Source organism: Gopherus flavomarginatus, chromosome 19 (assembly GCF_025201925.1).
Source record: "Gopherus flavomarginatus isolate rGopFla2 chromosome 19, rGopFla2.mat.asm, whole genome shotgun sequence".
NCBI classification, from domain to species: Eukaryota; Metazoa; Chordata; order Testudines; family Testudinidae; genus Gopherus; species Gopherus flavomarginatus.
Genome location: NC_066635.1, coordinates 15,474,579 through 15,490,774, shown reverse-complemented (window position 1 = coordinate 15,490,774; position 16,196 = coordinate 15,474,579).

Here is a 16,196-nt window from a genome sequence, read left to right as displayed (position 1 = left end):
ACCTCCCAAGTGATTCCCGCCTGGCTGCCGCCAAACACCTGTTTGGCAGCATTGGCATGCTCTGGGGGCCGGGGAGGAGCGGGAACGTGGTGCACTCAGGGGAGAAGGTGGGGAAGAGGTGAGGCCAGGGGGGGATTTGGGGAAGGGGTTGGAATGGGGGCGAGGAAGGGATGAGAAGAGGCGGGTAGGGGTGGGGCTCCATGAAAGGGGTGGAGTGGGGGTGTGGCCAGGGGTAGAGGTGGGATTGAGCACCCACAGCAAAAGAGGGGAAGTCAGCGTCTATGGTAGCGTGTACAGACTATTATCTGATGTAGCTGCTGCTAGTACTGACCATGAGAGGTGCTGAGCACTTGCAATTTCCATTGACTTCAGTGAGAGCTGTGGGAGTTCAGCATCTTACAGGATCAGACCCAATATTGCCCCCTCTACTCTTCATTATTGTGTCTCTTCACAGCCTTGCTCAGTAGTGGCTTCTTGTCTCTGGTGTTCTCTGGCAGTCACTGAGCCAGGAGTATGCACACACAAAGCTGTAGATCACTTTAAGAGTTTGTTTTCATTTAACTGACCTAGTGGTACAAGAATAGATCTATACACTATGAAAGATACAGTATGTGTAAGTAATGACGGATAATGCTATCAAGGTCTTTTCCTAGAATATAGGGATTAAAGCACCTCATTAAGTGTACAGGATTCTGCCTAGAATAATGCAGTACTACTTGAGGACAACTATTTAAAATAGCCAGAAAACATTATGCTCTGTGAGAACTAGGATGATCCCTGAATGTCCTCGTCTTCACTGACCTCACACTTGGTAAAGCAACCCCCATCCTTTCATGTATTTATACCTGCTCCTGTATTTTTCACTTCATGCATCCAATGAAGTGGGTTCTAGCCCCTGAAAGCTTATGCCCAAATAAATTTGTTAGTCTCTAAGGTGCCACAAGGACTCCTCGTTGCTTTTGCTGATACAGACTAACACAGCTACCACTCTGAAACCATTCAGATTTTTGTCATCCCTTTAGACTAGTGCTTAGACATTACAGCAGCGGACACCATAAAAAAATCTAAAACAGATTATGTTTGATTTCTGAGTACCAAACAAATCACAGAGGAGACAAACATAATTAATTGGGGCACAAAAGGACTAACTCATAGGGGAAAATTCCATGGAACTTTGGAAAAAGGTGATCTTTATCATGTACCTAAGGGGGCACATGTAATGATCTAGTAGGTAACATACTCTAATGGACTGAGTGGGGCTTTCAGTCAGAAACTCCTGAGTATCAGGCAGGGAGGTTTTTTTCTTGATAATTTGTTTGCAGGCATCTAAGACTTCAAATCTGGTTGTCCAGCAAGAAAAAATGGTCCTCCTAGTTTTGAGGGTGTGGTCTCATTCTCTCAAATGAAAATCTTGTTAGTCTTACTCTAGATGAATGGCTCAAAACTATGAGAGGTGGTTGTTATGGAAAAATGAATGCAGCAATTACATAACCAGCAAAATAGTCAGAGCACAAAGAGATACTTAGACATTCAGTTACCATTTATTCAATGCTCAAAGTACATTTGCCTGCAAAAAATCCAGCTCACCAGTCCAATTGTTTTTTACTATTAACATTTGATAGACATGCCTGGTTTGTTAATTATGTATAATCAGATAATTCACTCAACATAATAAAACCACTAGAAATGACGTCAGGGGTAGTATAAAGATGCTCACTCTGTATTATAGTAATACCCTATTAAATAGAGAGATCTGATTGTATTATAGTATACTGTTTCTCTAAACAAAAGCTCACTGTTGTAATTATTAGTGTATTGTCTGTGATTTTACGTAACTAGGATTTGTACACTTGCTAAAACTTTCTAAATAAATACAGTTTAAAAAAAAAGAAATCTTGCTGTTGCTTGGATTGTCTAAAGGCATTTCTCAGCATTTGAACTATTACATTAGGATTTCTCACTTAGCGCCCAATCCTGGTAACGCGAAAGTCAATGGCAAAACTGACATAAATTGTCTTCCGTGGTACAGGGTTGGGCTGTTCGAAAGTCAAATTATTTCTCACAAATGGCAAGCCAAGGTTGTAAGGGAAAAACATATTTCACTTTTATAGTTGTTGGGTTTTTCTTAACTCATCTAGATAGATCCTAGCAGCACTCTCTGGCCTGTCTGACTTCTTGTCTGATTCACTCTAGGGCAGATGACCAACGGCAATTATGTATGTTCATGCTTCAGAAACAAACTCTCAGGATGGGATTTAAGAGATGTGTAAGTCTTGTGGTGGCCTCCTGGACAGAGCTGATTGTGAATCTCTTACAGCCGCAAGTAGGTATGTTCCCCGCTTGTGCTACTGCTCATGATGGTCATAATTAAATTTCTTACTAGGTGCCTTGTTGTTAAAGTAGTTTCCCCTAGAGTTGTTTCTTGCATGTCTTCTGTCAATTAGTCACTTCTCACAAACACAATAACCTCTTTAAAGCAGAGTTTCCAACTCTATCCACAATGGAAGATATATCTTTCAAAGTTGTGCTGCACATCATCTGTTTGACGAGTTCTCTACATTCCCCGACTCAATGTCACAAATCGGTAAAATAATTGAATTGTACATCCAGAATCCTAAGCAATATCTATATTGGGAGAAATGACTTTGCAACTGAAGAGATGATACATACTCTTCATATTTACATAATTCTCATTCTCTGACTTGTCAGACTCTACCTCTTTGGTTGTTTTTGGTTTTTCCAAACACCCCCTTAAAATGGAAAACTATTTCTTAAAACAAAGAAAGAAAAGTGCAGCTGAATAAATACATTTTAGATGTGTACTCTATATTGGATGCCTTCAATCAATACATATGACATCAATAAATCTGATACTTTGTAACCCATCAGAAAGCTCAGGAAAGATTTTGTATTGTCTTGTGTTGTAAAATGTCAAAAATAATCTAATTTAATATAGCTTTCACAGAGCCTGTTTAATGAAAAAGCTGCCATACAAGATAAAGAAGAGACTACAGATAACATGAGCAAGCCTGAAAATGGGGACAGAGAAAATTCTCCAAGCCCAATGTATCCCACTGGGATTCTATAAAGGAACCGAAGAGTATTTAATTCCCATTTCTGAAGAATTATTAAATCTGCCGCTTAATCAGACATTTATAAATAAGAATTCTCCTTATGTATTATAACAATTTCCAAACAAAGGTCTGAATATGCTTTTACAAACAGTTGTGAATTAGGCCTAATCACAATACCCCTCTGTAATTTTTATAATTTTAGTGTCAAATATTGTTCCTAATTATAGCTCTGCATCACCACTGGACAAACCAATGAGGTTAGAATTCTGGTGTTCATAGTGTTCATTCTGCTGCTGAGACCACCACACCACGTCTCTCTCAATTTATTCAATAATGAATTGAACACAAATATATTGAAACTATCTGAGACAGTCACACTATTACCCACTTAATAATATCTTTAATACTTATAAACTGAAACTATGTAATAAATATTCTAACTACTGCCTACCACTGATGATAGCTATACCAGAGTACAGAGGATACAATATAGAACCAAGGAGAATTTCATCTTTAGAATCAATCCAAAGCGTTCTTTTATCAGGGCCAAAATTTTGTATATTACAATGTGTCTCTTTATGTTTATATATATGGAGATAGTAAGGTTATTGATTGTGGTAAATCAGACATTTAGGACTTGATGCAGAGAAAGCATTTGAGCCAGTAGAACGTGTATGCGTGTTGAAGTCCTACTATAAAAAAATTGAAGCAGAGACCAATTAGTTAATGGCTCTGTCTACCACAGCTGAAGTCAACGGAAGTTTTGTCACTGAATTCTAAAAGAACTTTTCAACACTTTGTTAATTTCTATGGTGCTGTCTATCAAAGCATGGAAACAAACGTGCTTTTATAAATGTGAACTAAATATTTAAGCTTTTTTACACGTGAGGAAAGTGAGGTACAAAGAGGTTAAAAGACTTGCCCAAAGTAACACAGACATTAGCAGATCAAGGCACAGAATCATAGAATGTGAAGGGACCTCATCTAGTCCAGTCCCCCTACACTCAAGGCAGGACTAAGTATTATCTACCATCCCTGACAGGTGTTTGTCCAACATGCTCTTAAAAAACCCCAATGATGGAGATTCCACAACCCGCGGTTAGCAATTTATTCCAGTGCTTAACCACTCTGACAATTTTTCCTAATGTCCAACCTAACCCGCCACCCTTGCTGCAATTTAAGCTCATTGCTTCTTGTCTTATCCTCAGAGGTTAAGAGCAACAATTTTTTTCTGACTCCTCCTTGTAACACCCTTTTATATACTTCAAATCTGTTATCAAGTCCCCTCTCAGTCTTCTCTTCTCCAGACTTAACAAACCCAATTTTTTCAACCTTCCCTCATAGGTCATGTTTTCTAGACCTTTCATCATTTTTGTTGATCTTCTCTGGACTTTCTCCAAATTTGTCCACATCTTTCCTGAAATGTGGCACCCAGAACTGGACACAATATTCCAGCTGAAGCCTAACCAGCCCAGAGTAGAGTGGAAGAATTACTTCTTGTGTCTTGCTTACAATACTCCTGCTAATACATCCCAGAATGATGTTTGCTTTTTTTGCAACAGCGTTACACTGTTAGCTCATATTTAGTTTATGATCCACTATGACCTCAAGATCCCTTTCCGCAGTGCTCCTTCCTAGGCAATCACTTCCCATTTTTAGGTGTGCAACTGATTGTTCCTTCCTAAGTGGAGTACTTTGCATTTGTCCTTATTGAATTTCATCCTATTTACTTCAGACCATTTCTCCAGTTTGTCCAGATCATTTTGAATTTTAATCCTATCCTCCAAAGGAACCTCATGGAACCATGATCCCATTTATCACACTAGTTCACATTTTAATTGCTAGACAATACTCCCAAACCTATCTGATCCTGCATTCCTGTTCTCTGGTGGTATTCAACAGGGTTGCGCCCTTTTCCTAATGTTATTTATTTGAGTAACAGACATTTTGGTTTGAACTAGAACGAATTAGAATGAGCTTATTTTCTTGCCACGATCATTTATAATCTGTGCCCTTGAACTACTGAATCCATGAGGTACAGTGGCTTTTACCACCTCTTCAAATATAAAAGTAAAACCAGAAAGTCTAGTAAAATCATTTCACTCACTAGAGAAGGTCTAAAGTGCCTTTTCTATCCATTTAAAGTGCTAGACCATAAAGAAACATATCAGGGGAGTCAGTCAACTCTCTTTCTTCACAGTACCACTCAAGTTATGAGCCCATTTTCAGTACAATCTCAGATGATTTATGTGCCTAGGAAAACAATCCTTTATCTAGATTCTCACATTCAAAAGAATGTATCAGAAAGACTTCTTTGTTTGTTTTTTCTCCCTCAATTTACTCTTCTATAAGACTTTTTTTTTAATATGTTCAATCTAAGGCTGGGAAAATGTACCTGGAGGATGAGAGAATTACAATAAACATAAGCCAATAATTCCCCCAGTTGCCTTAGGAGAAACATTTCTGCAATAGACTTTAAGATTTTTTATCTCTATCTCTGTTTCTCCCAGGCAGCCAACTTAGTTTCCTCCATAGCCTTGTATTTGTAATAAGCCCCCCATTCCCATTGCTGTTATCATTCTGATGGTAAATTAGTGAGACCAGCGATTTTCTCTTCCCCACTGGATTTTTTACTCCATAGATTTTCTGCAAAAACAATGGCTTAAAGCATTCAGATTTTTTTCTTCCTTTACAACTTTCAATTCATTTGATTAAAAAGGGCGTACAATGATGGTTGGTGTCTCAGAGAGGCCCTCCTTCAGCACATGTTTTCGGCAATGTTATATTAATTAGAACTGTTCTCCAGAGATTCAAACCTGAGTGAAAAAGGCTACCTAAGCTTACTACTGTTTGTCCATTGAATACACTACAAAGCATGGCCAAATTCCACCAAAGCATGTAATTTATAGGTAGTAAGATATTCAAATAGCAGCATAACTAATAAACCTTTTAATTTTCAGGAAACTTCATTTTAAAGCGGTGCCAAATGTATAATTTCATTACGAGGTGTGTGTGTGTTTGTGTGAATTTGTATAAGGGTTGTGCTTGGCATGTCCTATGTTTGTGGATCATAACATATTGTGAAGCACCTAGCTCAGTGATTCTCAAACTTTTGTACTGGTGACCCCTTTTAGATAGAAAGCCTCTGAGTGCGACCCCCTCCTTATAAATTAAAAACACTTTTTAATATATTTAACACCATTATAAATGCTGGCGGCGAAGCGGGGTATGGGGTGGAGGATGACAGCTTGTGACCCCCCACATAATAACCTCACGACCCCCTGAGGGATCCTGAAGGGTCCTGACTCCTAGTTTGAGAACCCCTGACCTAGCTCTTGGCAGACAAGACAGTAACCTTCACTATTCTCATAGATACTACATTTTGATTAGAAGGAAAAATAGCCTAATCTGAACCATTTTTTTAAAAGTTGACAACCACCCTCTATAGAAGAGAAGTGAACACTTGCTGCATATTTTAAACAGCTGTAACAACTGCTAGTCAGGCCCATAACAGTCATGTCAGAAGTAGAAGAGAACTATACAAATGTTTAGGGGGACTATATTCAGGGGTATTCAGATCTGTAAAACTTTAGTTCAGGTCCATTTCTTTCGAAAAGTACCCCAAATCTTTCTTAAAGTGATAAATCAATATGATATTTACAATACTGTTTTTCCAGGAAATCGTTTCAAAAATGCTATCCTTTATTTTCTACAAAATTTTGCAGATACTTAATATTTCAATTGACTATTAATCTTTTACAACAGGAGTGGGTGCATTTGCCAAATAAAAATAGATGACATTCAAGGTGAGGAAAAGGGCATTCCCTTTCTCTTCATTCTCAGGCAATAAATATTTGTATTTGAGAAAATTAGGAGATAAGAAAGGTTAGAAATTGCCACTCAGGTGGGCTACTCACCAGGCTACATGAAGATCTTAGAATCTGCAACATGAATTTCCTGTTACATTACTAATGACCTCAGCTGCAAAGATCACCTTTCTCTGGGGTAAGAAGCAATTCAGTCTTTATGCCAGCTAAGCCCTGTGCTGCTTCTGAGAAGAGTAAGAATGACAGTTATGTGAAGGATATATATAGCAATTCTGAAAAGTTGATTATTGTCTACAGGTCTACTATACTGCAACAGTGGATAGTTTAAACTTTACGCAACATTGTTCCATAAATAAAATTTATTTCTACATAAACAAGATATCCTTGCCCATTTTACTAGCAACACTTCAGATTATTGAATTGTATTTATTTAGTTTTCAGTTTTCTCATTTCACTCAGGTAGAGCATTGGAACTAAGTTAATCAGTTTCACTTCCAGTCAGTTTATCTTTCTGGTTCTCCTGCACCAGCATTATCTTGTTCTCTCTGGGTTCACAGCACCACAGGGAATGACTAGAAGATTGTAATCTCTTCAGGGCAAGGACCATGTTCACCTCTGTGTTAGTAGAGTGTCTAGCATAACGGTCCCCGGCTTTAAAACATGATTGCTAATAGCCAGGTCCTGCAACCCTGCAATAACAAATCAGTGTGTATGCTGAAAGTCTATTGGAGGAAAGAAAATTTCAGTTTGACAGCAGATTTCAGATTCCTAAGGCATATGAACAATAAAAGATAATAAAAATTATTAAAAATAACATAACTTTTAACATCAGAGTGAATGCAATGTGTTGGAATTGAAAAGCAAATATTTTTATACTATCCTTTTCTGAATAATAATTACATACAACGGAAGCATTTTCATTTAATTTCACCTGCATTGTTTTATTATTTCTAGGAAAGGAACCCACTGAAATTAATTTACAAGGGAATCTGGATGGCGGCTGTAGTAGCAATACACACACATTATGAGTTACCATAATTAGCAGTGTGAGTTAAAGAATGAAAAAATATGCAACACATCCGCTGTATTTTTAATGATGTCTTAGACTCATTCAACAGAAAGATATATTCAACAGAAAAATGTATCCGTCTTCTTTTAAACCTGGACCTATTAAAGGGGAAACCACTGTGACCAAAGGTCAATAATAAAATATGAAAAGAACCTTTTTTAAAATAAAAAAAAGGTGAGGGCAAGGGAGAAACAACCCAGAAGGCACTTCAATCCAAATCTGGGATAACTATGGATTAAGAATGCTGTGATATTAGCCTGTGCTTTCCCCTCCTTTAATACTATGACCTCACGCTAACATGCTTTGGATTATTTGCCTCCAAAACTTTTTACTCCCATACTAGTAAGTGTTACAGTACCTTCCTTCTTATGACAAACAATTAATGATGCATCCTTACATCACTGTTTATAACAAGCTGGCCAAGCTGCTACGTAAAAACTAATTTTCCCATACTAATTTTCCCCCTACTGTTACTCACACCTTCTTGTCAACTTTTTGAAATGGGGCTCCTTCATTACCACTACAAAAGTGATTTTTGCTTCCCTTGGTATTCTACTGTTAATTGAATTGTCTCGTTAGACTGACCCCCCCCCCCCCACTTGGTAAGGTAACTCCCATCTTTTCATGTACTATTCATATATACTTGCTACTGTATTTTCCACTCCATGTATCTGATGAAGTGGGTTCTAGCCCACGAAAGCTTATGACCACATAAATTTGTTAGTCTCTAAGGTGCCACAAGGACTCCTGTTTTTTTCTGATTAAAATGATTTATAATTCATGTGCTTGTTAAATGTGTACATTTGATTGAAAAAGATGTCACTGATATACAAGGAAGACTTGTACTTCCTCGTTTCCTAACTTTTATTCAGAAAGCTCAGATTACATTGAACTTCACTTGTCATGCGATCAGAGATATAACGCTAGGATTATGGAATTATTTATCCAGACATTGGGTGTCTGATTTTTAAACAAGCTAGCTCCCCAACCGAGTGATTTCATTATGCAAATCAGGTACACCTCTACCCCGATATAACGCTGTCCTCGGGAGCCAAAAAATCTTACCGTGTTATACGTGAAACCGCGTTATATCGAACTTGTTTCGATCCACCGGAGTGCACAGCTTCGCAACCCCCTCCAATCCCCAGAGCACTGCTCTACTGCATTATATCCAAATTCATGTTTTATCAGGTCATGTTATATCGGGATAGAGGTCTACCTGTGCCCACAAATGACCTTAATTAGCCATTTGAGGCTATGATTACCTAATTTACAAGTACCTCCATAGCATTTGCATGCCCAAATTACCAGCATAATTGCACATATATTTTACAAGTACAACTGAAAGCCTAACTACACCTCTACCTTGATATAATGCGACTCGATATAACATGAATTTGGATATAACACAGTAAATCAGTGCTCCGGCGTGGGGGGGGGGGGGGGCAGGGCTGCGCACTCCAGGGGATCAAAGCAAGTTCGATATAACACAGTTTCACCTATAACGAGGTAAGATTTTTGGTTCCTGAGGACAGCGTTATATCGGGGTAGAAGTGTAGTTTATAATATGTGTGTGCATATATGTGGTTTTACTGTACTTTTTATTAACAGAGCTTTGCATGTCACTGATAGTGTTAACTTTATTTTATAAAACTAAAAAGTGCAAAGGCGGTAGGAATAATTTTGGAAATATGCAATGGAAGATTTTCATTTTTACTTATATATTGGAATTACGGACTGTATATGGCACCTGTCGAACACTGCAGTCTCCTCACAAACACATGCAGTTATCTCCCTACACTGGGGTTTGTTATAGCATTGCCTTAAAATGGGAAGACCAGAGCTTCTAATGGACAGTGCCTTAATATATGGAAATAAATGAATGTGCAGGTAAATCAGAAGTCTACTTTTTTCTGCTGGAGGATATTGGCAGGTATGCTGTTGCAAGGAATGGTTAAATATAAGATACATTGTTTTTGTCCCTATGAAGATTTTTGGATTGGTCTGGTAGTCCACTGAAAAATATTTTACCTACTAAACTGATCTAGTCATCTCACATGTCAGTTGAAAGTTCATGATATGATATTTGCTTCTTGCAACCATGTTGAGCACCACCAATTTCCTCAGCAAAGCCAGAGATGGCAGCTAAATTGTATGGCTGAAACATACTGAACTTGATTTTCCTGAGACTATTGCTCTGAGGTAAGTACATGGGCTCTTAAATTAGGAAGCAGAAAGGTACAAAACATACAAAAAATATATAAATCTGGATACTAACATGTACTATGATGTAACATGTAAAATAAGCACAACTAGCACAAGTATACCCCATCATAGGTCATACCCACAGCTAGTAGAAATGTTAAATGAACATTTTTATTCATGTTAGATCTTCTATGCCCTCACCTTTCCCCTCATTTTTTGACAAGTTTATGTTTTGGTCTAAAATTCATTGACAGTGCTCTTATAAGCATAATTGAAAGAGAACTTCCACCAGCAACTTATTTAAATAGTATATATTATCTCACTTCAGGTTCTTATAAGAACTGTAGATAGATGTCTGAATGTGCTAAGTGAATTTCTTAATGTATGGAAATAAATGTCCACAGTTTATACTAAACATGAAAAGCTTCATCAAGGACACTATGTTTGCTTCCAGAATTCACGGTGTCATTAATAAATACATACTTCCAACATTCGTAGGAATGACATTCCATAGAACTGGTGCCAAAGGAGGCTGAACTCTGCAATGTAGCAGAAAAGAGCTTACCACATCACCAAAGTACAAAGGAGACAGCAGAAGAATGGTGACTCACCATATGAGCCAGATTTACAGATGCTAGATAAAGTTGTACTTCAAAGGTGAGCAGCGAAGTTTATATAAAGTCCTTTGTTAGTGCAAGAACAATAAAATAGGACTGATGAGCTAATGAAACACTATTTGTAGCTGGACTTTTGTCCTTTAGCTTTAAAGACAATTTGCAGATTCTGAATCACCACGTGATCTAAAAAAAAATAAATAACCAGAAGATCCTAGCCACAAAATGCAAGCTGTTCAATCAAGGCAAAGAAAGAAAGAAATACACTCTTGTTTGCATGAGCCATTTATGACACAGCAAGGGCTCACTAGCTTTGGCTATAACCACTGTGGAACAGAGGGCTATGAAATATTTGTACCAAAATGCAAAAGATTGAAAGTAATGTGATTGTCATTCTTTATGAAAATGAGCTCACTTCGGTCAAAAATTCCACTAGACTGGGTGAAGACTGCACAACACTGGGTCCATTTGCAGGTCCTCGGTGTTGGAACTCATTCTTAGTTTGCTAGAATCTGGATTTGCCAATCCTCCGTTGTGCTACAAAGCTCACTGAGTACTGTGGCTTAGCAACAAGACCATCATTCATCTTTTCCATTTCATTTTCCCATGTTTTTTAATTATGGCCAACAATTTTTACCCTATAACATCTCTTTGTCAATAGTTGGGACATAATGGTTTTGCTGTAAAGCGATGCTCTTGTTTTCAGGAAGGCCACTCTTGGTATCTTTAAAATATTCATAAATGTTATCTTTTGGAAAGCCTCTGTCTCTCTAACTGCTAATTGTGTCCTACCTGAAAGCATATATTAGTCCCTCCTGCTGGTGCCCCTTACTGGAGGAGACTCAGCAGAACAGAGAATGGCAAATGTATGCTTCCTCTGGCAGAAGCACCACAGAAATGGGTGTTGGCATGAGACAAAATTGTCACCCCACCCACTGTGGTGTATTCATATCAGTATGGTGAAATAATACAGAGACGTCAGAGAGTCTGCTCAGAGATGTCTACATGGACCTGGTCTATGGGATTAATACTCACCTAGCTCTAGATAGGGAATAAATTACAGTGACACACATATTGTCATAACTAGCTGTCCATGTACGACACAGGGAAAATTAAGGTCTAGCAATGTCTCACTATTCAATTTAATGAGTCAATGGGCATGTCTACCTGTGTCATTACCTTTGTCATCAACATATATCACATAAAATGAGGATTTCCTCATCTTCTCACCAATAATTAGTGGCTTCTCTTGTGGTTTAAAGCGGGGCTTACTCTTCGAGCTATGCAAAATGTCCCATTTTTTCCCCCATAAAATTTAATGTTAAAGGTTCTTCCAGTGTGTTTTGCCGGAATTCACAACTCTTGGAATTTATCTTCAAAGCCACGACAATTACACCACTTACACATGGGTGTACTCCCTGTAGAAACAATTTAACCCAAAACCAGTGACAACATTTCTTCAGAGTCAGTCTCAGTCTCGCTGCTGTTACCTCATGATATGAGCTATACCACTTGTTGTTCAAGGCTTGTTATGTTGCCTCTGCCTCTCAAGACAGAAATTATGCCAGTCTGGCCATCCAAGTTGACTCCTGCCAAGTAGCAGCACAGGCCACTTGCACAAAGGTATGGAGGAACGTCTCACAGGTCATCTTCTGGGTCCAACTTCACCAACCCAGGGTCAGGCCTACCTGAGCTACCCTCTCAAGGACCAGTAAGACTCCCTGGAGCTCACTTTTCAAGGTACTTCAGAAACCACTTTTGTTACTGGCATTGGGCCTCCAGTTGATTTTATCCACCCAGGAGAAGTACGGAGGTCAGTTACTGTTCTGTCACCAACAGGCAGGCAATCTCCTCCATCCGATTTCTTCACAGTAAAAAAAGCAAGAGAGGGTTCCATCAGATAAACCTTGCCAGCTATCACTTCTGTTTCTATAGCTGTTTCCATAGCTGTTTATTCTTTTGCTACCTCAATTTCCTTTCAGTTCCAGGGGCCAAGTGTCTGCCCGCATTCTCCACCAAGTTCAGGCTGCTGGCCTGTCTTCCCAACCCATGAAGGATTGGTGCCATGCCTAAAGCCATGCCGATTCTATTTCTCAGGGCTTCATTCATTGATGACATCAACAATCTTCAACAAAACCTCAGAATAAACAGTCAACATAAATCCAAGAGCTAAACCCAGTCCTTTCTTTCGACTCCGCAGCTTCCTATCAGAGCCTCCATGCTCCCAGCAGCACTCTACCTCAACTAACCCACTTGCTGGCTTTTATAATCATCTGATCCTTAGTTGATCAGTCTCACCTGAGAGGTAGCTGATCTGTTACAGATGAAGCTATGCCCAGCTCCCCTTAAAGGGCCAGTCCCCTATGACAGTATGTGTAATAATAGCCCTTACTAGATTTTTAATACCCATTTTAAAGATGTGTAAACTGAAGAACAGAGAATTTAAGAAATTTCCCCAAATGCAAACAAAATCAGTGACAGAAGCCAGAAGAAAACCCAGAAGTCTTGAGTTCCAGCCCACTTTTCTAACCACTAGATGCAATCCTACCCTAATCCTCAATAATATTTCTGATAAAAATAACCTCTGAGTTTCCTATAAGTTTCTATGAGCCAAACCCAGGGTATTTATCAGAGATCTCCAAACTCTGCCCAAACATAAATGTGGGGAAAGACCAAAAGTGATGCAGGAGGCTTCATATGATGCAGAATTGACTTCTTTAGCAAGAACAGAATTTCCCAAACCTTCATCTACTGATGCAGCATTTATAATGTAAATAATTTACCAAAATAAAAGAGGGCACCAAATGTGTGAGAGACCAAGGTCAATACAGGCAACATGTGGATAACACTCACTTAGGGACCTGAATAGGTAAAGTGACCATTCAAAGCCAACATCTTCGATAGCAACAAATATTTTAGCTATTATATTTTGTTGCATACCCCAATACAACTGCTTTGTCATGCACATACATAAGATAGTATAATAACCACCACAACTTTTGTTCATACATAACAATTAGAAAATATACATTAAGGACCAGTGGAAGGCACTTTCAATGTGCAAGGTTACTTTTGTAATTTAGCAAAATGAGTACCTACATATATAGATAGATAGATTACAATAGATTATAGATTTTATATATATAGATTACAGTTTAGATTTACAATAAGACTGAAGGGAATACATAGATTATCTATCTATAATCTATCTATCTATATAGATATGTATTTCCTTCGATCTTATTGTAAATCTAAAGCTAGATCTTTAACCACAAATTATTTTGCTGCAATAATTTAAAAATATATAAAAACACACCTACAATGTAACAGATAAGGCTATGCAGGTCTGGAAAGGTATAAAATACAATGAGGAAGAGATCATTCTGAAGCATGGCTGTGTAACCTGTAAACATTTACTTTAGGAATAGTATGAAGACAAATTACAACAGAGGGGCCCTAGTCACAACATTTGGATCTTGATACCTACTCAGAATTTGAGGGTATTATAATCTGAGATCATGTTTTGGCCCATTATTAAAACACATTTTAGGGACCAAATGAAAGGTTTTAATCTAGTTCCAAAGTTAGACGGTGTTTTGATTTGGGAGTTTGTTTCAGACCAAGATGAAATGATGAAAATTACAAGGAAGAAAAAGCGGAGTAGTTTAGTATTACATTATTTACAGAGAAGTGTGATTTATTATTAGAACACATGACTGGAAGTCAGGACATGTCCAACTCTGCTGCCTACTTTTACTTTGGAAAAGTCACAATCTTTCTGTGTCTCAGATTCCTCATCTGTAAAGTGGGGATAACAATATCTATCTCATAAGGAGGCTTAATCCATGTTTGTAATTGCCTTGAGATTCTTAGCTAAAAGGGTAAAATATTATTGGATGTGTACCTCAAACAATATTTGATAGAGAGTTATAGTTCTCAAAAATTCCAAACCAGGTTCACCATTTTAATTCCAATATTCTTTCCAAACAAAACTATATATATATATATATATATATATATATATGCTTTTGATTTACAGCATTAGTTCTAATCCTAAATTTCAATCTCTCTTTCTTCAAAGTGCCTGAACACAGGTTGCAATTAATGTAATGGGCAGATCCGATTTAACAATGAGATCAAGTGGTAGCCATAGCAAATACGATACCGTCATTGGAAAAAACCCTCCATTTTGTTGGTGACATTCTGAAGTTCAGCCCAAAGAGACACGTTTGATCCTTAAAACACTGTCAGAAAAAGTCTTTATAGTTTGTAAAATGGAACTAACTTTGTACTCTATAGGCATCTGTGCCTCATGGCAGTTTTTAAAGTAATACTGAAATGCATCCTTACAGAGTAGCTATATTTTAAATAATCAAGGAAAGGCTATTAAAGTTTTCCTACAAAATAGTTGTTTACAGTATTTTATTTGAAAAACATTATTTAAAGATCCCCACGCAATTTTTATCATGTCAAGTATATATATATGACTTTTATATCTGTATGTAGCATCTCCAGAGAATCCCTTCTCTTACGGGCTTGTGGTTTAAATTCTGTTTAGTGTCTTGCTCTGTATTTAAAAAATCATTAACTTTTTTACTGTGTAAAGTTAACCTTAAAGTGAAGTTCCAATTATTCACTCCTGGTATGTTCCCGTTACTAGTCTTTCTTACTGAATACACTTGCTGGGACAAACAATCCTTCTAGGCAAGCCTGATTGTATCAGTTCTTTGTATTATTAACATGATTATATCACTTTCTGGACAGCAGGGAGCCCTGGTTTGTTACCGAGGGGCCATTAATGGATTATCATCCAATATAAAGGAGTAGGAGCCATTTGTCACAGAAAGTCAAGTGTTTAGCTAATTGTGACCACACCCACTGAACTTGATACACTTGGGCTTCTAATTTAATATCAGTGTGGAGTCTATCTATTAAGGGTTTCCATAGGAATATAAATGTAGATGGTGCTTTAAAGAAAGCTAACTCCAGTTTCTTGAGCTGACATTCTAAAAGATCACATAGGATGAAAAAACTGGTTCCCACTATCTGATGATATTATGAGTGTCACAAACAATGTCACTTTTAGAGAGATATGAAGGACAAATTTAGGAGACAGGAATGCTTAGAATTCCACGGTCCATTTCTTGGCTCTTGTACTGACTCTCTCTATGACCATGAACAAGTCTCTTAGGCCCAGATCCTCAAAGGTATTTAAGCTCCTTACTTCAATGAATCTTTTGAGGACCTGGGCCTGTGCAACTTCTAAAAGTCTGTCCTTATGCCACTAGAATCTGAGCCGATGACCCTTGGACTTGTAATATAAAATAAACATTAAGATTTACTTAGAATATTTAAATATGAAAAACATGATATCAGATAATGGTTAGTGTTTTAAGAGGTTACAATG